Raw genomic sequence first — 24,926 nt, forward strand, 5'->3', positions numbered from 1 at the left:
GAGAATACATGCGCTTTTTATGTTTTACTTACTAGGCACGAGTACTTAAACTTTATTATGTGTGGGTTATACAATGGCATAAACTTTCCCCTTAGCTCAGTAACGTTTAATCATTGGTTTCCTAACCATAAACGCGAATCTTAGATATGGATCCATAGGGTTTGACATACCCACTCGGGCTAGTCGCGCTAGCATTTAACGGGTGTTTAATACTTCTTAGACTTATGCACTCGCCAAGTTTACATTTAGGGGGTGATATTTACGTTAAGTTAGTTACCAAGTGCCCACGGTTAAGCATATACTTTTCATACTGTTTTGAATACGAAATCTCGTGGCCTACATTACATTATTGTTTCAATTAAACTATAGCTCACCAACATTCGTGTTGACTTTTATGCATGTTATTTCTCAGGTGCTTAGACGTTTAATGCTTCCGCTGTATTAGTTTCGCTGTTAGACTTGCTGTGTAGACTCCCGCTGCTTTTGTTTAGAGATGTCTCTGCATGAAACTTTTACTTTGCATTCACGAACTATGTTACTTTTGAACAATGAATTTGTATTGACCTTTGAGTCTCGTACTTATGTTATTGCTTTCTATTCGTAGAAGCACACTATCGTTTGTAAAACATTTGACGTCGGTAAAGACGTTACCCCTTTTTATTAATGCAAACTTATTTTAAAATAGCATATAGTGTTTGACCTTGTAATGATCCAGTTGTTGATGATCCGTACACGTTAATTTTGTATGGGACGTCACAAGTATCTTCGGAATCCATTTGACATCCTTCATGTTCTTCAACTTTCCGGATAGTTGGAATGTTGAGGATTTGTGGAGGTCGTTCAAGCCCTATGGCGACATAAGAGATGTGTATTTGGCTCGTAACAGGTTAAGAAATGGCTGTAGGTTTGGATATGCTAGATTTGGTAATGTGGAGAATGCGCCTGTATTGTTAAGAATGCTAGAGAAGATAATGTTCAATGGAAACCCGATTAGAATTTTCATGGCCAGAGAAAGAGAGCATAATTTCCGTCAGCAAAACAACAACCTCCACCATCAAAACTTCAGCCCCAGATCCAACACGAGAACCTTTTCGAATGCATTCAGAGATGATAGGCATTTTAGTGATGTTGCTGGAAGTCCGTAGATTGACCTTCACGACACACTAAATCACAAGAAGATGGCAGGTGATGGTAACTTCAATGGTGGTGCACATAATGGTTATAGAGGTTATTATGTTCACACTGATCTCAGAGACAAACTTACCCAAAAAGCACATCCCACAGAAAGCAAAGAAGACCCACACAAGTATAATGATGGCATAACAATAAACCTGAAAAACCCTAGAAATGTGAGGTTAAAGATACTGGGATCTTCTTCCAGTTAGACAATTTATGCAAAGCTGCAGGTCTGTCAAACTTCTCTCTCAAGTACTTGGGATGTATGGACATGTTAATCGTTTGTGAATCATCAGAAATGGCGAATGGTATTGTCTCAAATGTTAATCACCCAGTCCATAAATGGTGCAACAAGGTTAATCTTCTTGATGCTAAACTGGATGTTTGGTCTGGATCAATATTAGAGGAGTGCCCGGTATATGGTGGTCCTAGGAAATTTTCAGAAAAATTGCAGGTTGGTGGGGTAGAATAATGGAGATGGAGAACTCCAGTTTAGACGAGGGTAACTGATGTTATGCGAGGTGTATATAAAATAACTTTATTTTTACTAGGAAAAACTATTAAATACGATACAATTTTACACAAGATATTTATTTATTTATAGAATGGATATACTTAAACCTTGCTACAACACTTATAGGCAGTGTACCTAATCGTACAGTAGTGTAGTTTTTAGTAAGTCCGGTTCGTTCCACAGGGAATCTTTTTAAACAAAGCTTAAAGCTATATTAGTTTAATTTATAAAAATACAAATATATATATATATATAAGTAATATTATTATTATAAAAGGGGGGGTTTTTTACCGTTTAATGACCGGTTTGTCGATTTTAAAACTTTAGTCGTAGTTAAAACCTAATGTAAAATAATAAATAAATAAAAGACTAAATTTAAAGCGTAAAGTAAATAACGATAATGAAATTACGATCAATAAAAGTGCGATAAAATAAAATTGCGATAATTAAAAAGTGCGATAATTAAAAGTGCAATTAAATACAATAACAATAAATAAAAGTACGATAATTAAAAGTGCAATTAAATATAAAATAAAGGAAATTAAATATGAAATAAAAGAATTATGCTTATTTAAACTTTCGTAATCATGATTTTTGACGTGTTGATTTTAGTTTTATGCCCATGGGTTAATTTTCCTTTGTCCTGGATTATTTAATATGCCCATCTGGTTTTTGTCCATAACAGTCCATCAGTCATAAATATAAAGTGCGAGTATCCTCGTCAAATTATCCTTATACCCGAAGTCAAATCTTCCAACTAATTGGGGATTTAAACTGTAACAAGGTTTTATTACTTTGTTTAATAATTACACCAGGTTATCGACTGCGTGTAACCCAAGGTTTTAATACTTTGTTATCAATTATGCCAAGTGTCCTTGTACATAATTTTACCCCTGTTTTAATAATTCCATAGACTATTAATCCATTCCCGTGTCCGGTTAAATGAACGATTATTCGTACAGATAAATACCCCGCCCATCGTGTCCGATCGAGTGTATATGGTTATTTATAGGGACGTCCAATTGTAAATCTTTATATTAAAATTAACAAACTATCATTTAGTTAAACAAATATAAAGCCCATTAATAGCCCATAGTCTAATTTCCACAAGTGTCGTTCTTTTGTCCAAACCTGTAACGACCCGGATTTTTCCGATCATTTTATACCTATGAGATTAATATTTACATAAATTAAACCTTACCAACATGATAAGTAATCTAAATTGTTGAGATTTATGTTTTTAAAAAGAGTTTTACACAACGTTTGACCGTCCAATTTGACCGATGATATCACGAACTATATAACATACGATAATTATATGTTTGTGTATATATATGTATTTTTATATATTTAACATGATCTAAGAATGTTTTAACATCTCATTGTGTACTAATAACAATGAGTTATAAGTATATTTTGAGACTACTAACTTAAGTTTTCAAAACGATAACTATATGTGACGTTCTTCGACTTAAATACTTAAAACTTATAATGCTTATACATGTATCGTATAGATATGTATTTTATCACTTTTAAAGGATTTATATACATAAAACAATATAAGTATATTTACAAAAGATAGCTATATTTGAATCCTCGTTCCGTTTTCTCAAGATTTTTATACGTATATCTTGGGTATATGTACCCGTATCATACCCAGCTTCTATACGTATTTACTATTGGTATATAAACATCACAATCACTTTATTAGCAGCCATGAGTCAGCCAATTTTGGATCTTAGCATGCATGATTAATCAATTTGGCATATTACAAGACTTTTGCACAATATTGCAAATTTATACATCTTTTCACCACCATTTATACTCCATTCCATTTTCATTTTTACTACACATTTTCTCTAACCAAAAACACACTCTTAGGAACCTTAAGTGTTCTTCACAATCTCAGCAAATAACCATGAAGATCTAGCTTCAAAAACAACCCTTAATCATCATAAGAAAATCCATTCAAGAACACTTCAAAAATCCTTTCAAGTAAACAAGTTTACTTCCAACCTTTCAATCCAACTCCACCACTCTTTTGGTTCTAGGATTTTACTCATCTTTTACAGCAACTTTGTCCAAGTAACTTGAGGTAGTAACCTTGTTCATAACCTTATTCGATTCATATTTATATAGCTATCTTATTTTGTGTTGTAAAATTTTAACAACAAGAACATAGTTTGAATGATTTCAAACTTGTTTGCAAACTAAATAGATTCTTCTAACTTGACTTTTAAAACAATTCAAGACCTGTAATATATTATAATGATATGCTAACTTAACAAGATACAACTTGATTTTACAAAGAACACCTTAAAACTGAATCTACGTCGTTGGAGTGCAACCGGGGGCTGTTTTGGGTTGGATAATTAAAAACTATCTTGAACTTTGAATTGGAAGTTTATGTTCTGGAAAAATGATATTTCTTATGAATATGTTACCACATAAAAATTTCATGGTTTAACTCAAAGTGTAAGTATTTTTAGAAAAATGATCATTAAATGTTGTTTTTATGATGGAAAACGATCACTTTCATAAGTTTCACCAAAGTTTGACCTATAACTTGTGATTTCGAATACAAACTAAGGTATTATAAGTTGATATTCTTAAAATTTGACTCGATCCAAGGAAGTGGCAAGTTGAACCAACAAAAACGGAGTTGTAATGAAGAAACTACGACTAAAACAAGATCGGGTATCCGAAGCTAGTTTAGCTACGAAAATATTTGGAGAAAAATTAAATTAATCATATATTTTCTAATTAATATGATATTTTATATATATTTACTTATGATTTGATTTTATATATTTCAGGACCACCCGTAAACAACACAAGAAGATTAATCATAAGACCTCATGATTGTACGCAACACGTCATTTGACAACACGGTACTTTATGTACGTAACACGTCACTTGACAACATGGTACCATGGGTCGAGATTAATTCTGATCAATACGAATACGATGGGGTCTTTATTTATTTTATTTAAGCAACTAATTGTGGACCACTAACATCGGACTGCTAACTACGGACTAAGAAAATATTAAAAGTATTAAAAGTATATATATATATATATATATATATATGTAACGATTACTTGAAAAGAAAATATGTTGATATATTATATATATGGTTAGGTTTGTGATATCTATCGGAGACCAAGTCGTGATAAATACCTTCAAGGCAAAAGTGAGTATATAGTCCCACTTTTAAACTCTAAATATTTCGGGATGAGAATACATGCATTTTATGATTTACGTTATGGACACAAGTGATTAAAAATATATATTCTACGTTGAGTTGTACCACTGGCATACTTCCCTGTAACTTGGTAACTATTATTTACATGAGGTATTGTAAACGCGAATCCTGTTGATAGATCTATCGGGCCTGGCAACCCCAACCGGACTGGACGACCAGTATTCAACGGTTGCACAGTACTTCGTTTCGGTGACTACACTTGGTACGGTGTAGTAAGATTTCATAATAAAGGGAATATGCGACATTGATTAAATGTTAAGTATGGTTATCAAGTGCTCAACAACTTAGAATATTTTTATTAAAACGTTTATATATGAAATCTTGTGGTCTATATTTATGACGCTGCCGGCATTAAACCTATATCTTACCAACTTTATGTTAACGTTTTAAGCATGTTTATTCTCAGGTGATAACTAAAAGCTTCCGCTGCAACATGTTGAATGTAAGCAAGATCTTGAGTATGCATATTTGTGTCAAAAATAAAACTGCATATCGGAGGATTTGTAATGTAAAATATGTTGGAGGTCGTATTGTTATTATCACATGTAAAGTTTGTAAGTCTAAGATTATCGCTAAACGATAATCATTATTAAGTTGTTTAAACCTTGTATTTGTAATAAAAGCTATGGTTTGTATTGTAAAAACGAATGCAGTTTTTGAAAAATGTCGCATATAGAGGTCAATACCTCACGATGAAATCATATGTTATTGTATTCGTCCTTATGGTTAAGGTCGGGTTATGACATGTGGTATCAGAGCGTTGGTCTTAGAGAACCAGAAAATTTGCATTAGTGTGTCTTATCGAGTTTGTTAGGATGCATTAGTGAGTCTGGACTTTGACCGTGTTTGATTTTGAAAAAAATATTGCTTATCATTGTTGGTTAAAAATTAATATGTAAATATTATGTGATACTAATTTACTAGTTGTTATGTGATAGATGTCTGGCTTAGAAGTTGTTATCACATTCAGCGACTCCGAACCAGAATCTTCAGATGGTGTTCCAGTCATTAACCTATCCGATGATGAAAACGACACCTTTGGGGAAGACTCACAAGTTCCGGATGAATCAATTGAAGAGGAAACGGAAAGTGATCCTGAGGAGGAAGAAATACAGGAAATTACGAAAGACAAGTTCGAACGAGGAAGGAAACGAAAGGCTACTGAAATGGAAAATCAAAATCCCGAGTCTAGAGAGGATGTCGTGACACCAACTCCACCAGATACTTCCACACCTATTCCCGCTATTCCTATTAGTTCTATCCTGACATCCAGTTCTTCGGTTCCTCAGCCAAAACGCAGGGAGACAACCAGGATAACCTTTAAGCGATTTCTTTGAACACAAACGCTTTAGGTTAAATGATGCGCTGTTGTTTTAAACCATGGGATCATATAATGTTGTGTATAATATTACTAGTGTGGTTTGCTTAATGTTTGATGTAAGATAAGCATATGTAAAATAGTGAAGTGTGAAATGCAATAATTTTCCATGGTTAAGTATTATTTGGGTGGTAGTAAATGATTTTCGTACTAAGCTATTAAGTATGAACTTTAACGGGTAGGTACTACCCTAGATATAATTATAAAATGCTAATAAGAAGAAAAGGCTTTTATAATAATAACTGGTTCATATTATTAATAAGCTACGATGTACTGTAAATACATACTACATCTATAATATTCCATGTGAATAATTATTTTTTCATTCTTATTGAAGATTATGGCTCGATTGAACCGAATGACGAAACAAGAAATCCAGGAACTCATCAATCAGCGAGTGAACGACAGAATGTTATGGGTCGAGGCTTCAAGAGGTGCTGCAGTTAATCCAAATCCTCGTGTGGGGTGCACTTATAAAACTTTTCAAGGTTGCAAGCCCTCATCATTCAGTGGAACAGAAGGACCGGTCGGTTTAACCCGGTGGATCGAAAAGATTGAGTCTGTGTTTAAAATCAGTGGTTGTATTGAGAAGGACATGACCAAGTATGCATCGTGCACCCTACAAGATAGTGCACTCACATGGTGGAAAAACTATGTGAAGGCCGTAGGAGGAGATGTATCTTATGATACTCCCTGGGAAGAATTCAAAACAATGCTAATCAACGAATATTGTCCAAGGAACGAGGTTAGGAAGTTGGAAGCTGAATTACGAAGCCTGAAAGTTGTTGGTACTGAACTCACCAACTACAATCAGCGATTCATGGAATTAGCTTTGCTATATCCCGAATTGGTACCAACCGAAGAACGGAAGATAGAACTGTACAAAGATGGTTTGCCTAAAAATGTCAAAGCAAATGTTACAGCATCGAAACCCAAGACTATTCACGAAGCCATCACCATGGCGAACGAGTTGATGGACCAGATTATTCTGGATAAGAACACCGATGTCAAGACATCGGGAAACAAAAGAAAGTGGGAAGGTAATCATCAACAATCCAACAAGAAACAAGAAACCACGCAAGGTGCGGGTAGCGGTTTAAACACAGGTTACAAAGGATGAAATCCTTTATGTAACAGATGCCACAAACATCACTCTGGTTATTGTAATGTGGTGTGCAACAATTGTAATCGAAAAGGTCATCTTGCTGAAGATTGTAGGGTTCCCGCTACAAATACAAATGGTACCAAGACTCCTGCCACCAATGCAAATAGAACTGCCTTGGCCACTGTTACTTGTTATGGGTGTGGGAAACAAGGTCATTATAAGAGCCAGTGTCCGAATCCAGAGAAGAATAATGGATCTGCACGAGGAAGAGCATTTGTTATTAATGCTAGAGAGGCGTGTGAAGACCCGGAGATTGTTACGGGTACGTTTACCATTAATAACTTATCCGCATCTATTATATTTGATACTGGTGCCGATAGAAGTTACGTGTGTAGAGACTTTCACGCTAAATTGAATTGTTCATCATTACCTCTAGATGCTAAGTACATGATTGAGTTAGCTAATGGTAAACTAATTAAAGCCGATAAAATTTGCCGTGATTGTAAAATAAATTTAGCCGGAGAAACATTTAAGATTGATTTGATACCCGTAGAATTAGGAAGTTTTGATGTAATAGTCGGCATGGACTGGATGTCCAAAATAGGAGCTGAAGTTGTGTGCGCCAAGAAGGCAATTCGCATTCCTCGTAAGGATAAAACGCCAGTAATGATTTATGGAGAGAAGGGTAACTCAAAGCTAAAACTCATTAGTTGTTTGAAAGCTCAAAAGTGCTTGAAGAAAGGGTGCTATGCTATCTTAGCATATGTTAATAAAGTCGAAATGAAGGAAAAAGTGAAGAGCATCAACGACGTGCCTGTGGTAAGAGATTTTCCTGAAGTATTTCCGGAAGAGTTACCAGGATTACCTCCATTTAGATCTGTAGAATTTCAAATAGATCTAGTACCGGGAGCTGCACCAGTGGCTCGTGCTCCATATAGACTTGCACCATCTGAGATGAAAGAGTTAAAAAGCCAGTTACAAGAATTACTGGACCGTGGTTTCATTTGACCGAGCACTTCACCGTGGGGAGCTCCAATTTTATTCGTCAAGAAGAAAGACGGATCTTTCCGAATGTGTATAGATTATCGTGAATTAAATAAGTTAACTATCAAGAATCGGTATCCACTACCGAGAATTGATGACTTATTTGATCAATTGCAAGGATCATGTGTTTACTCGAAAATCGACCTAAGGTTGGGCTATCATCAACTACGCGTCAAAGAAGAAGATATTCCGAAAACTGCTTTTCGGACACGCTATGATCATTATGAATTTTTGGTCATGCCGTTTGGATTAACGAATGCGCCTGCTGTATTCATGGACCTCATGAATCGAGTTTGTGGTCCGTATTTAGATAAGTTTGTTATCGTTTTCATTGACGATATTCTTATCTATTCCAAGAGTGAACAAGAGCATGAACAACATTTAAGATTGGTATTAGAATTGTTAAGAAAAGAACAATTATACGCCAAATTTTCTAAGTGTGCGTTTTGGTTGAAAGAAGTGCAATTTCTTGGCCATGTTGTTAGTAGCAAAGGAATTCAGGTTGACCCAGCTAAAATTGAGGCCATTGAAAAATGGGAGACTCCTAAGACACCAACGCAGATACGCCAATTTTTGGGTTTAGCTGGTTATTATAGAATGTATATTCAAGATTTTTCCCGAATAGCTAAACCATTAACAGCGTTAACACAAAAAGGGAAGAAGTACGAATGGACTTCTGAGCAGGAGAGTGCATTTAAATTACTGAAGAAGAAGTTGACTACAGCACCTATTTTATCGTTACCTGAAGGGAATGATGATTTTGAGATATATTGTGACGCTTCGCGACAAGGTTTTGGTTGCGTCCTTATGCAACGGAAGAAAGTTATAGCATACGCATCCCGACAATTGAAGATTCATGAGCGGAATTATACGACGCATGATTTAGAATTGGGAGCAGTAGTGTTTGCATTGAAGATATGGAGACACTACTTATATGGGGTTAAATGCACTGTGTTTACCGATCATAAAAGCCTTCAACATATCTTCGAGCAGAAACAGCTGAACATGAGGCAACGTAGGTGGGTCGAGCTGATAAACGACTATGATTGTGAGATTCGCTATCATCCCGGGAAAGCGAATGTAGTAGCCGACGCTCTAAGCATAAAGGAACGGGAACCAATTCGAGTACGAGCAATGAACATAAAAATTGGCATGAATCTCCACTCACAAATCAAAGAGGCTCAACGAGAAGCTCTTACTAAAGAAAACATAGGAAATGAAATAATGAAGATGTATGAGAAGCAACTCGTTATGCGGGAAGACGGAATTCGATATTTTGCAAACCGTATTTGGGTACCGAAGTTGGGTGGATTAAGGAAGTTGATATTGAATGAGGCACATAAGACAAGATACTCGATACATCCTGGAGTTGGAAAGATGTATCAAGATCTTAAGACGCATTATTGGTGGCCTAATTTGAAGACAGACGTTGCAACATATGTTGGGGAATGTTTAACTTGTTCCAAAGTCAAAGCAGAACACCAGAAGCCGTCAGGGTTACTTCAACAACCAGAAATCCCAGAATGGAAATGGGACGGTATTACCATGGATTTCATCACAAAGTTACCTAAGACTGCCTGGGGTTATGACACCATTTGGGTAATAGTTGATCATCTCACCAAATCTGCACATTTCTTGCCTATAAAGGAAAAGGATAGAATGGAGAAACTATTACGATTATACATAAAGGAAATTGTTTCAAGGCATGGAATACCTATTTCCATTATATCCGATCGTGATAGTAGATTTACATCAAAGTTTTGGCAATCACTACAGGAGGCCCTGGGAACTCGTTTGGATATGAGCACCGCATATCATCCGCAAACTGACGGGCAGAGTGAAAGAACAATTCAGACTCTTGAAGACATGCTCAGGGCATGTGTGATCGATTTTGGAAACGGATGGGATAAATATCTACCATTAGCAGAATTCTCGTATAATAACAGTTATCATGCGAGCATTAAAGCTGCACCATTCGAAGCATTGTATGAAAGGAAGTGTAGATCCCCTATCTGTTGGAATGAAGTAGGAGATCGACAATTAACTGGTCCCGAGATCATACACGAAATGACTGAGAAGATAGTACAAATCAAGGAGAGATTGAAAACAGCCCGTAGTCGCCAAAAGAGCTACGCCGATGTCCGAAGGAAACCATTAGAGTTTCAGATCGGTGACATGGTTATGTTAAAGGTGTCACCTTGGAAAGGTGTAATACGTTTCGGTAAACGTGGTAAACTGAACCCAAGGTATGTAGGCCCGTTCAAGATCATCGAACGCATTGGACCGGTAGCATATCGACTCGAGTTACCACAACAACTCGCCGGAGTACATAATTCATTTCATGTCTCAAACCTCAAGAAATGTCTTGCAAAGGAAGATCTCACCATTCCTCTTGAAGAAATCCAAGTCGATGAGAAACTACAATTCATAGAAGAACCAGTCGAAATCATGGACCGTGAAGTTAAACGGCTCAAGCAGAGCAACATACCAATCGTTAAGGTTCGTTGGAATGCTCGAAGAGGTCCCGAGTTTACTTGGGAACGAGAGGATCAGATGAAACAAAAGTACCCACATTTTTTTTCCCGAGAACGCAAAATAGGTACAACTTTAAAATTTCGGGACGAAATTTATTTAACGGGTAGGTACTGTAACGACCCGGATTTTTCCGATCATTTTATACCTATGAGATTAATATTTACATAAATTAAACCTTACTAACATGATAAGTAATCTAAATTGTTGAGATTTATGTTTTTAAAAAGAGTTTTACACAACGTTTGACCGTCCAATTTGACCGATGATATCACGAACTATATAACATACGATAATTATATGTTTGTGTATATATATGTATTTTTTATATATTTAAATGATCTAAGAATGTTTTAACATCTCATTGTGTACTAATAACAATGAGTTATAAGTATATTTTGAGACTACTAATTTAAGTTTTCAAAACGATAACTATATGTGACGTTCTTCGACTTAAATACTTAAAACTTATAATGCTTATACATGTATCGTATAGATATGTATTTTATCACTTTTAAAGGATTTATATACATAAAACAATATAAGTATATTTACAAAAGATAGCTATATTTGAATCCTCGTTCCGTTTTCTCAAGATTTTTATACGTATATCTAGGGTATATGTACCCGTATCATACCCAGCTTCTATACGTATTTACTATTGGTATATACACATCACAATCACTTTATTAGCAGCCATGAGTCAGCCAATTTTGGATCTTAGCATGCATGATTAATCAATTTGGCATATTACAAGACTTTTGCACAATATTACAAATTTATACATCTTTTCACCACCATTTATACTCCATTCCATTTTCATTTTTACTACACATTTTCTCTAACCAAAAACACACTCTTAGGAACCTTAAGTGTTCTTCACAATCTCAGCAAATAACCATGAAGATCTAGCTTCAAAAACAACCCTTAATCATCATAAGAAAATCCATTCAAGAACACTTCAAAAATCCTTTCAAGTAAACAAGTTTACTTCCAACCTTTCAATCCAACTCCACCACTCTTTTGGTTCTAGGATTTTACTAATCTTTTACAGCAACTTTGTCCAAGTAACTTGAGGTAGTAACCTTGTTCATAACCTTATTCGATTCATATTTATATAGCTATCTTATTTTGTGTTGTAAAATTTTAACAACAAGAACATAGTTTGAATGATTTCAAACTTGTTTGCAAACTAAATATATCCTTCTAACTTGACTTTTAAAATACTTCAAGACCTGTAATATATCATAATGATATGCTAACTTAACAAGATATAACTTGATTTTACAAAGAACACCTTAAAACTGAATCTACGTCGTTGGAGTGCAACCGGGGGCTGTTTTGGGTTGGATAATTAAAAACTATCTTGAACTTTGAATTGGAAGTTTATGTTCTGGAAAAATGATATTTCTTATGAATATGTTACCACATAAAAATTTCATGGTTTAACTCAAAGTGTAAGTATTTTTAGAAAAATGATCATTAAATGTTGTTTTTATGATGGAAAACGATCACTTTCATAAGTTTCACCAAAGTTTGACCTATAACCTGTGATTTCGAATACAAACTAAGGTATTATCAGTTGATATTCTTAAAATTTGACTCGATCCAAGGAAGTGGCAAGTTGAACCAACAAAAACGGAGTTGTAATGAAGAAACTACGACTAAAACAAGATCGGGTATCCGAAGCTAGTTTAGCTACGAAAATATTTGGAGAAAAATTAAATTAATCATATATTTTCTAATTAATATGATATTTTATATATATTTACTTATGATTTGATTTTATATATTTTAGGACCACCCGTAAACAACACGAGAAGATTAATCATAAGACCTCATGATTGTACGCAACACGTCATTTGACAACACGGTACTTTATGTACGCAACACGTCACTTGACAACATGGTACCATGGGTCGAGATTAATTCTGATCAATACGAATACGATGGGGTCTTTATTTATTTTATTTAAGCAACTAATTGTGGACCACTAACATTGGACTGCTAACTACGGACTAAGAAAATATTAAAAGTATTAAAAGTATATATATATATATATATATATATATATATATATATATATATATATATATATAGATATATATATATATATATATATATGTGTAACGATTACTTGAAAAGAAAATATGTTGATATATTATATATATGGTTAGGTTTGTGATATCTATCGGAGACCAAGTTGTGATAAATACCTTCAAGGCAAAAGTGAGTATATAGTCCCACTTTTAAACTCTAAATATTTCGGGATGAGAATACATGCATTTTATGATTTACGTTATGGACACAAGTGATTAAAAATATTTATTCTACGTTGAGTTGTACCACTGGCATACTTCCCTGTAACTTGGTAACTATTATTTACATGAGGTATTGTAAACGCGAATCCTGTTGATAGATCTATCGGGCCTGACAACCCCAACCGGACTGGACGACCAGTATTCAACGGTTGCACAGTACTTCATTTCGGTGACTACACTTGGTACGGTGTAGTAAGATTTCATAATAAAGGGAATATGCGACGTTGATTAAATGTTAAGTATGGTTATCAAGTGCTCAACAACTTAGAATATTTTTATTAAAACGTTTATATATGAAATCTTGTGGTCTATATTTATGACGCTGCCGGCATTAAACCTATATCTCACCAACTTTATGTTGACGTTTTAAGCATGTTTATTCTTAGGTGATAACTAAAAGCTTCCGCTGCAACATGTTGAATTTAAGCAAGATCTTGAGTATGCATATTTGTGTCAAAAATAAAACTGTATATCGGAGGATTTGTAATGTAAAATATGTTGGAGGTCGTATTGTTATTATCACATGTAAAGTTTGTAAGTCTAAGATTATCGCTAAACGATAATCATTATTAAGTTGTTTAAACCTTGTATTTGTAATAAAAGCTATGGTTTGTATTGTAAAAACGAATGCTGTTTTTGAAAAATGTCGCATATAGAGGTCAATACCTCACGATGAAATCATATGTTATTGTATTCGTCCTTATGGTTAAGGTCGGGTTATGACAAAACCCCAATTATGGTACAAAGCCCAATTACCCAATTTTAGTAATTAGCCCAACATCATGATTACTTTGTTTTAAATAAGCATAATAATAATTTAGCTACGAGACATTATTGTAAAAAGGTTGAACATAACTTAAAATGATTAAAAATAGCGTAGCGTTACACAGACAGAATTTCGACTTACACCCTTACAACATTCGCTAACATACCCTTATTATTAAGATTTAAAATTAAAATTAAAATTAAAATATATATATATATATATATATATATATATATATATATATATATATATATATATATATATATATATATAGATAGATAGAGAGATTGATATATGGATATTTAAAATGTCGAATTGCGCTGGCTTTTATACGCATTTTTGTCCAGGGAGACTCCGCAAGTCGCGGCCTTTTTGGCCTTCAAACTCCGCAACTCGCGGAGTTTGTTTCTACAGCTCATCTCATTTTGGAACCTTTCTTGCCGACAGTTTTAATATACAAATATATTATATATATAATTTATATAATTAATTATATATTATATTATATTTATATACATAGTTAACTTGTAATTTTTAGTCCGTTGCGTCGAGCATTAAGAGTTGACTCTGGTCCCGGTTCCGGATTTTCGAACGTCCTTGCGTACAATTTAATATCTTGTACTTTGCGTTTTGAATCTTGTACTCTTGTAATTCTGAGACGTTTCTTATCAATAATTGGAACCTCTTTGATTGTATTTTGTACTTTTGAGCTTTTTGGTCGTTTGCGTCTTCAATTCGTCGAATCTGTCTTTTGTCTTCACCTTTTATTATTTAAACGAATATCACTTGTAAATAGGACAATTGCAACTAAAAGCTTGTCTTTCTTGAGGGATAATGCTATGAAATATATGTTCGTTTTTAGCATTATCAAATATTCCCACACTTGAGCGTTGCTTGTCCTCAAGCAATATAGTCTTGAAATATACTAGAATCACTTCTTTATTCTTCACACTTTGTACATCAGTGATTTCTATACGACGGTATAAACAATGGTAGTAACGATGTGGTTTACAGTCCCACATGACTATAAAAATTTAGATCCATTAAGGAAATTGAATCTTTATGAAAACATTTGATCTTTTGAAAATTCATTCTAGCTTTTACCCTAGCTAAGTTTTCCGGAATAACCCTTCACCGGTGTTTGCAAATTGTTTTTGTGGGTTTAGTGGATTTCAGATTTGAAAATTTCAGCTCAAAACTTGAGGTTTTGTGTTACCCACTTGCTAACCTTGTATTAGGAAAGCAACACGTCCAGTTTACTTATCTCGTATATTACCTTTCGATAAACTACCGTCCAGTTGTAAAGGAAAGCGTTGAACAAGCAACTGTTAAGGCAATGTCCCCTGACATGCTTTTAATTATGGTCTATAATGTGTCGGACGCAATTACTATCCTTGGTATGAGCAATAGTAAAGATCATCCTATGATTTTTCGGTCTGGCACAAGGTCATGTCTTTGACCATGCTATGCAACCACCGTTCTTACGGTTGACACTCGATTTGGTTCAGGTGACCTAATGAATTCCAGTTGAATTCCTAGGATTTTACGTTCAATGGTAATGAACGCATTTAAAATGGGTTTTCAGAAAACAAATCGGTTTGTAATTTTGATCAAAATATTTTCTCGTTCAAGCTCGAGTTTAGATATCATTGAATTCCATGAGTTTGAATTCTCAATCTTTAAGGTCAATCTCAAGAATTGAGTAATATCAGTCTTAAAAGCTGATTTTTGATCTTTTAAGGAGATTATCCTTTCTGGGGATCTGATTCATTAGTCTTATCAAGCTAATTTGCACGGTGCCCCCCCATTGTACGAGATAAATCCTTCTCATGGTTAGGATAAATCTGACCACTTGGCGACCCTGTTTTATGCTGAGGTCCGTAGATTTCCTGCTGATTTTAGAGATGACTTTTCTAGGTTTTTCGTCAACCTACAGCTGGTCTGGACGACAACTTCATGACCTAAATCAAGAAGCGCGTTTCTTTTTCGGAAGACTTAATTCCTTTTAATGATGGAATTGATTCATCGTGTAGATCCATCTTTTCTTTTCTTTCATTGGGTAAAACAGTTAATTATCGTCCAAAACAAATGTATTTTCAATTATTTGTACAAAAATATGTGACATATGTTTAAAATAACTTGGTAATTTTCCCACACTTGGCTTTTATTTTCCTTTTTATTGTCCTCTATTCCATTTTAAATGAATTCTAACATTTTGGTTTGTTTCTCAATTTATGTCCTTTCCGAGGTAACAATAATTTCGGTGTTAACACCTAGTTTTATCGTTCATAAATATGTATAAACATGATTTTGAGTTCATTTAATTGAAAATTTTGAAAAATTTTACTAGAATTGGATAGTCAGTATATAAGACTAGGGCTATTCTTTATTATCAGAGAGCACTAGATTCTAATACAACTACTGCGTTACTAGTATTTTTAATGGTAACCAAGTGTTTAAAGTAAAAATTTTTAAAATCCGAAAGAATTTAACCCCTTCCCACACTTAAGATCTTTCAATGCCCTCATTTGCAAGAAATCAGTAACAATTTAAATTATTGAGGGTGATTAGCGCAGAAAAATGATTAAATTTTACCAAAGTGTCCAAACATATTGTTGTTTGTTTTCTGAATGATAAATGGTGCATATCATTTGTTCATTCCGTCTTGTTGTTACATCACATATATTTTGAATCTTGTCGTCAATATTAGTTGCTTTTGCTGAACTCAATGCCAGTCTTTGAAAATGCGTTGTTTTACCCTGTTGTACATAAGATTAGCTGCAAACATATACACATATTTTTGAAGTTTGGTATATTACCCCACATTTAAAAATTATTAAAATCTAATAATAAAAGTTAGAAAATAAATCTTTGTGGGTCTCGAATACACATGTGGTAAAATAAATCTTGCTCATTTACCTTTTCCTTATTTTTACCTCGCTGTGTAATCGAGTTCGCTAGAAACCTATGGATTACTATTAATTCAGCTCTATCAATATCAAGATAAGAGTAATTTCCCCCTTTAAATCGGTGATGGCTAGTCATTTGACTCCATACACCATGCGTATCAAAATTTTCATCAATCTTCCTACCATTTAATATCAACCCTCGACAATCGGCAGATGCTAGCTCCTCAGGCGTATATATACGTAAGGCCTAAGCCATGTCTAGTAGAGACATGTGGCGCATCGAACCTCCTAACAAAAATCTAATAAAAGTTCGATCGGTTAAACTAGTTACCCGATCATTTATTTCTATACTACACAATAATTCTTCACACCATACTTTATATACAGGTCTACGCATGTTGAATAATCATACCCAACCGTTAAAAGTAGAATTACCATACCTCTGTGTAAGTAATTCTCTAATCCGTTCGGCCAATCCTACGGCTTCTAACGGCTCCCATTCTATTACCCTAGGTACTTCAACAGCTTTAGAATAAAGAGTGTGCAAGCTCCTTTGGTATTTTGGATAATCTATCCAACGTCTGTCTAATCTCAAGTTCGGGTGCAAATCTTCCACATGCATATCTGAAAATGTCATAACTGGATGAGGTATATCTTGTTTGTAATAGCTATCAACATCCTGTTGTTCCGCATTCTCAGGAGGAGCAATGCGAGCTTGGGATGAAGATTCACCCCTTTCAGTCTGCAAAACACATCAAACACAATTTTTGTGCATCCAAATATGCATTAGTGTTAGCAAAATCATCAATCAAAATAATTACAATGACATGTTCAATTTATATCAAACTTATGTTCATTTTCATATTTTTATCAAATCTACACTTTTTCAAATAAGCATATACGAAAATGTTCGCCAAGTTCATAAGCATTCAACTCAAATAACATGTTAAAATAATCATTATTAGTAATTAAACAAGTTTCAAATGGCATTATCTCTCAAAAATCAAGTTCATGAATTTTAGACTTGAAAAAGTCCACTTTAATTCTCAAAAATCATGTTTAGGCTCAAAGTTTGGATTATTTAACTACCTAAACATGTTACACTACTTAATTTAGCAATAATTCATGACAAAAATTGGCCATAACCTGTTTATATCAAAAAGCCCCAAATTGCTCAAGAACACAAACCCTAGATTACTCAAAATTTGAAGTTTAAGGCTTCTAATCATGTTAAATAGCATCACTCTAGGTTATACAAGCATAATACACAAGTAATTTAAGCATAATTACACTAAAAAGCATTAAAATCGAATTAGGTATAAAATTGCTCAAGAACACTAAATTTTCGGATTAAAGGGTGTTTTGGTGTAGAAATTTACCGTTTTCCTTGAGTAATTCCTTGATAGCATTCTTCTCAACATGATTTTGTGAAAGATTTGATGAAAAATGGTAAAAAATTGCGAATTTGGGAGTGGTTTTGTGTGTATTTTTGCAATATTTTGGGATGTTTGTGTGTTGGGGACTGTCTGATCGATCTAGTTATGTTTTTTTCTGGAATTTTGGTCCTCCGCGAGTTGCGGTGTTTAAACATTACAAACTCCGCGAGTCGCGGTGTTTGCATTTTTTTTTTATAAAAACCTTAACTTATAAAAAAATTAATTAATTAATTTTAAAATTTTGTTTCCCTTGTTATTTAGGATGAGGTCGTTTCGGATCGATGTCCTAGTCCGTCCCTCGACAAAATTTTAAAATTTGTCTATTTAAAGCGCGGTTTTAAAAGCAAAGATTTTTGGGTTTTTTTTAATGTTTTTGGCATACTTTAATTCAATAAGATTAAAAATAATGAAAATAAAAGTTCTCGTCCCTCCCTCGGGTAAAGCAATTTCGGTTCAACGACCTAGTCTTCAACTTACGATGAATTTTTAAAAATTATATTTTTAACTTAGCAAAATAAAGTAAATTTTTGTTTTTTTATTCACACCAAACTTAAATTTAAAATGCATAAAATTAAAAATTCACACCAAACTTAATTAAAAATTCATATTATAAATTCACACCAAACTTAAATTATATTTTTGTTTTTATAAATACAAACTTATATTAAAAATATTAATTTTCCAAATATTTACAATTTTAAAACTTTACAATATTTATTTAATATTAATTTATTAATTTTTTAAAAACATGGTAAAAATAAAATTAAAAATCTTTTTGGCTTTTATCCCACTTTAATCAATCAAATATTATCAAAAATATGCGTCCCTCTTTTCGGTAAAGTAATTTCGGTTCCATGACCTAATTTAACTCATGACGAATTTTGAAATATTTTTGGTTTGATTGATTAAAGATATTTATACCTTAAGAATAAACGTTAAATTTCGCAGTGATGTAATAAATTTTTGTATGATATCAAGAATTTCGGTCGCAAGACCTAATTTCATCGAATACCAATTTAAAACTTTATAGCGAACAAATTAGCGTTTATTATCAAAAGGTTAAAAATAAAAATAAAAATAAAAATAAAAACTGTACAAACTTACCTGTGAAATAGATTTCTTAGTGATATGCTCTAGCCCACTCATAAGATAGTCGGACTAATTGGTTTTCCATGGCTACATAGGCGTAACCTTGAGCATTTAATATTTTTTCTTCTAAACATATGAACGGTCCATCTCTGCATAAAGTAACAAATTCGGTGTTTGAATAGGTTTGATTATTTGAACATTTACCTTCGTGTGACCATTTTCCGCATTTGTGACATCTTTCAAGGTGTCGTGCTCTTATTTTCGCTGCGGATTTTGATTTTCCTTTACCAAATTGTATCTTATTATCTTCGCATCTGGATTCTTTTCTTACTCCGTCTAATTTTTCTCTGATTACTGATACTAGTTCACTTGGAAGTGTGTCATTATTACGTTTAGTAATCAAAGCGTGTAGCATTAGACCATGGTTTAGTTCACAGGAAGTCTTCATTTCGTAAAAACCTAAAAAAATAAAAATTCAGAATGGGGGGAGAAGACTAGTTCTTTAGGGTCTGCTAGGGAAAGACCATTCGGGTTCCATTTTCGAGAACTAAACGAAAACAGAAAATCTAACTCTAACAGAAATACATATTATCCTTTAAAGACTTGATTCTCCCCACACTTAGTTAGCTGTGGTATCGAAATTGTGATTATCTTCGTTGTCGACTTCCATCGGACTATCTATGTAATGTTTAACTCTGTGACCATTAACCTTAAATTCAATCCCATTTGAATTTATTAACTCTACTGTTCCGTATGGGAAAACTCTTTTGACTATAAATGGTCCAGACCATCTTGATTTCAATTTTCCAAGAAATAGCTTGAATCGTGAATTGAAAAGAAGAACTTTGTCTCCTTCTTTAAATTCTTTTGAACTTCTGATTCTTTTATCATGCCATTTCTTCGTTCTTTCCTTATAGATTAACGAATTTTCGTATGCTTCATGTCTTAATTCTTCTAATTCGTTTAATTGACTTAACCGTAAACGTCCAGCTTCATGTAAATCAAGATTACATGTCTTCAAAGCCCAAAATGCTTTGTGTTCAATTTCTACTGGAAGATGAAATGCTTTTTCATAAACGAGTCTAAAAGGTGTGGTTCCAATTGGAGGTTTGTAGGCTGTTCTAAAAGCCCAGAGTGCATCCTCCAATTTAATGGACCATTCCTTCGGGTTTGATCCTACAGTTTTCTCTAGAATACGTTTTAATGCTCGGTTGGTATTTTCAACTTGTCCACTTGTCTGTGGATGATATGCGATGGAGATTTTATGAGTTACTCCATATCTTTTAAGAACTTTCTCAAGTTGATTATTACAGAAATGAGTTCCCCGATCACTTATTAAAGCTTTCGGTGTTCCAAATCTTGCAAAAAGATGTTTTAAAAAGTTGACTACAACTCGTGCATCGTTAGTTGGGAGAGCTTGTGCTTCCGCCCATTTAGATATATAATCAATGGCAACGAGAATATAGAGATTATTATGAGATTTTGGAAATGGACCCATAAAGTCAATACCCCAAATGTCAAATACTTCACATACTTGAATGACATTTTGTGGCATTTCATCACGTTGACTTATTTTTCCGGCCCTTTGACAAGAATCACAGGATTTGCAAAGAAGGTGTGCGTCTTTGAAAATTGTAGGCCAATAGAATCCAGCATCATAAACTTTTCTTGCTGTTAGTTGAGGCCCATAATGCCCTCCTGTTGGTCCTGTATGACAATGGTTTAAGATTTTACTAGCTTCATCTCCGAATACACATCGGCGTATTATTCCATCTTGACAACTTTTAAACAAATGTGGATCTTCCCAGAAATAGTGTTTTATATCACTGAAGAATTTCTTTCGTTTTTGGTACGACAATCCTTTTTCAAGGAATCCACATACTAAGTAGTTTGCATAGTCTGCAAACCATGGAATTTCATTATAATCTATCTTCAATAGATATTCATCAGGAAAGTTGTCTTGTATGGCCGACTCATTTAGAACTTCTAATTCAGAAGGGAGCATTAACTTGGATGTCAATGATTATAGAAGACAAAAGCAGGGGCTTTGAAATATAAGGGAAGATAAAAAACCCAACAACCACCCAAAAATTATAAACCGTATATATCGATGCATATAGCAATATAAAGACACGGAAGAACTAAAAACACTATAAAATCGAGAGTATAGTAGTAATAAATAGATTCTTCCGGAGGCAGATGAAAAAGAAGAACAACAGATATGAAAGTGAGGAGTATATCGGGAATCAGTACTGGATGAAGCATATTGACAAATACTTTAAAATATGAGTTGAGGGGGAAAGAACAGAAGATGTGAGTTGTAAGGAAACGAAGGAGGTGGATTTATAGTGAAATACCCGACAGAGAAATCAAGATGGATTATCGTATTAATTCGAAGAGAATCATAATCTCCTTAATCACCGAAGCATCAAATCCACCATAGATTACAAAGATTTTCTTTAAATTCGGAGATCAATTGTGATGACGTCAAAAGATATGACGAATCACTATAATCTTATTTCCTTCATTTACGATAACTTCCCTCATACGCTTTGAGTAATCGAATTATTTTATCCATACTTCTTAGACATGATAAAACTTCATAATCGTCATAATAACATTCTCATTGTTAGCCATAACGACCTCTATCAAATTTTGGGGACGAAATTTCTTTAACGGGTAGGTACTGTGACGACCCGAAAATTTCCGACTAAATTTAAACTTTATCTTTATATTATTCTGACACGATAAGAAATGTTTGTTAAGTTAAATCTCAAGGATTTTAAACTATGTTTATACATTCATTTAAACCTCGACCAAATTCCAATGATTCACGAACCATTAAATGAACATATATGAATATGTATGTATATGTGTATATGTTATAAATTGAAAATGTCAACAAAGTATTTAAAAGTATAATGCTTTATATGAATGTATTTGTTTCAATATGATTATTGACGAAATTAAAATATATATATATATATATATATATATATATATATATATATATATATATATATATATATATATATATATATATATATATATATATATATATATATATATATATATATATATATATATATATTAAATGATTGAATTATCAGAAACATTGAATTATGATTACAAGTCTCTGTTGAGAGGTCCACTATGATTTGAGAAATCTATTCCTCTTAACGATATTCGGAATAATTTGTAAAGCTATTTATAAATAAAAATAAAAAGTGTCATTTACGAAAGTTAGACAAAAGCTATTGGAGAATTGGTTTCCATAATATTCTATTAATCTATTTTCAAACGTACAAAAACGTTTTCAGTTTAAAAAGAACTTTATTATTAAAACGTATATAACTTTTATAAATATCTAGAATCACTTTTGACAACTCATTACTTAACCAGTATAATAAATATAACGATATTTATATTTTATTTCATTAAATATATATATATATAACGATTTAAATTAATATTATATATATTTATACACGTATTATACATACATAGTTTTTATATTTTTACTATACTTTAACTTTACCTTTACTTTACTTTTACATTACTTTAACTTTAATAATTCACTTTAATAATTCATACTTTAATAATTCACTTTAATAATTCATACTTTAATAATTCACTTTAATAATTCATACTTTAATAATTCACTTTAATAATTCAAAAATCTATTATAAATAGAATTCAATAGGTTTCATTATTTCATAGAAACTTGAAAATATATTTCTCTAAACTCTCTCAATCGATTTACATATATATATATATATTTGCTCTATATTATTTCAAGATATTATTAGTATACATAAAATAGTACGACGGAGTGATGTCCGAGTGATTTCAAAATAGTTTTTTGAATGAGTCGAAGCTAAGGAAATTATGGGTTATAGCTATGGAGGTGATGGGTATGGTTCATGGGTATGCTCGTGAGGTCAATCTAGTGTTTATCATCTCCGTTGCGTCTACATACTTTCCTGCAATATTGAATCTCAATATTGATACGTTCGTGAATCCGAGGCCAACCTTGCACTTGTTAAATGACGTTATATGTATTTTTACTACGAAATACAGTATGGTGAGTTTCATTTGCTCCCTTTTATATATATTTTTGGGACTGAGAATACATGCGCTGTTTTTATAAATGTTTTACGAAATAGGCACAAGTACTAAAACTAATTCTACGTGGGTTTAAACCAGAAATATACCCTTAGCTTGGTAACATTAAACTACTTGTCTATGTACGGTAGGCGCGAATCCTAAAGATAGATCTATTGGGCCTGACAAACCCCATCCTGACTATGGGATGCTTTAGTACTTCGAGGTTATTTTAAACACACCTGATCTGGTGTACTTTAGAGGGTAAAACATGAATGTTAAGGCTTGTTACCGGGTGCCTACAACTTATAGAATATTTTTATACACTTGTGAGTGTACATATATTTATAAACGGAAATCTTGTGGTCTATTAATATATTGAAATGATTATTATGATAAACCTATGAACTCACCAACCTTTTGGTTGACACTTTAAAGCATGTTTATTCTCAGGTATTAAAGAAATATTCCGCTGTGCATTAGCTCATTTTAAGGATATTACTTGGAGTCATTCATGGCATATTTTGAAAGACGTTGCATTCGAGTCATTGAGTTCATCAAGATTATTATTATGTCAATTATAGTTGGATGTATTATGAAATGGTGTGCATTCCGTCAACTTTCGTTGTAAAGAAAGTTTGTCTTTTAAAAACGAATGCAATGTTTGTAAAATGTATCATATAGAGGTCAAAATACCTCGCGATGTAATCAACTATTGTGAATCATTTATAATGTATATGAACGGGTCCTTTCAGTTTCATTCCGGGGGTTAGCATTTGTATCACTAGGTAAACTTCCCAGTTTTCTTTCACCTATTAACCTTGCTAGGTTACTTACTTCTTGTTCCAGATTTTGAATAGAAGCTTGTTGATTTCTAAATGCTTGAGCATTTTGTTCATTAGTTTGTTTCTGAGATGTGAAAAACTGCGTTTGAGTTTCAACTAGCTTCGTCATCATATCTTCTAAATTCAGCTTTTTATCATCGGTTTGTGGTGGTTTGTTTTGAAAATTAGGTCTTTGCTGATTGTAAGTATTATTGGATACTTGTTGATTACTAGGACCTTGTTGGTTGTTGTATGGAATATTTCGGTTATAATTCTTGTTTTGATTGTAAATTGTTCTTGGCGGTTGATAATTATTCTGATAATTATTTCCAGGCCTTTGGTTCAGATATGAAACATTCTCTCTTTGTTCCATTGTTAGTTCAATACTGAGACAATCTTTTGTCAAATGTGGTCCTCCACACTGCTCACAACTAATTCGTATTGAGTGAATATCCTTAGTCAT

The sequence above is a fragment of the Rutidosis leptorrhynchoides genome, chromosome 11 (genome assembly GCF_046630445.1).
Source record: "Rutidosis leptorrhynchoides isolate AG116_Rl617_1_P2 chromosome 11, CSIRO_AGI_Rlap_v1, whole genome shotgun sequence".
NCBI classification, from domain to species: domain Eukaryota; kingdom Viridiplantae; phylum Streptophyta; class Magnoliopsida; order Asterales; family Asteraceae; genus Rutidosis; species Rutidosis leptorrhynchoides.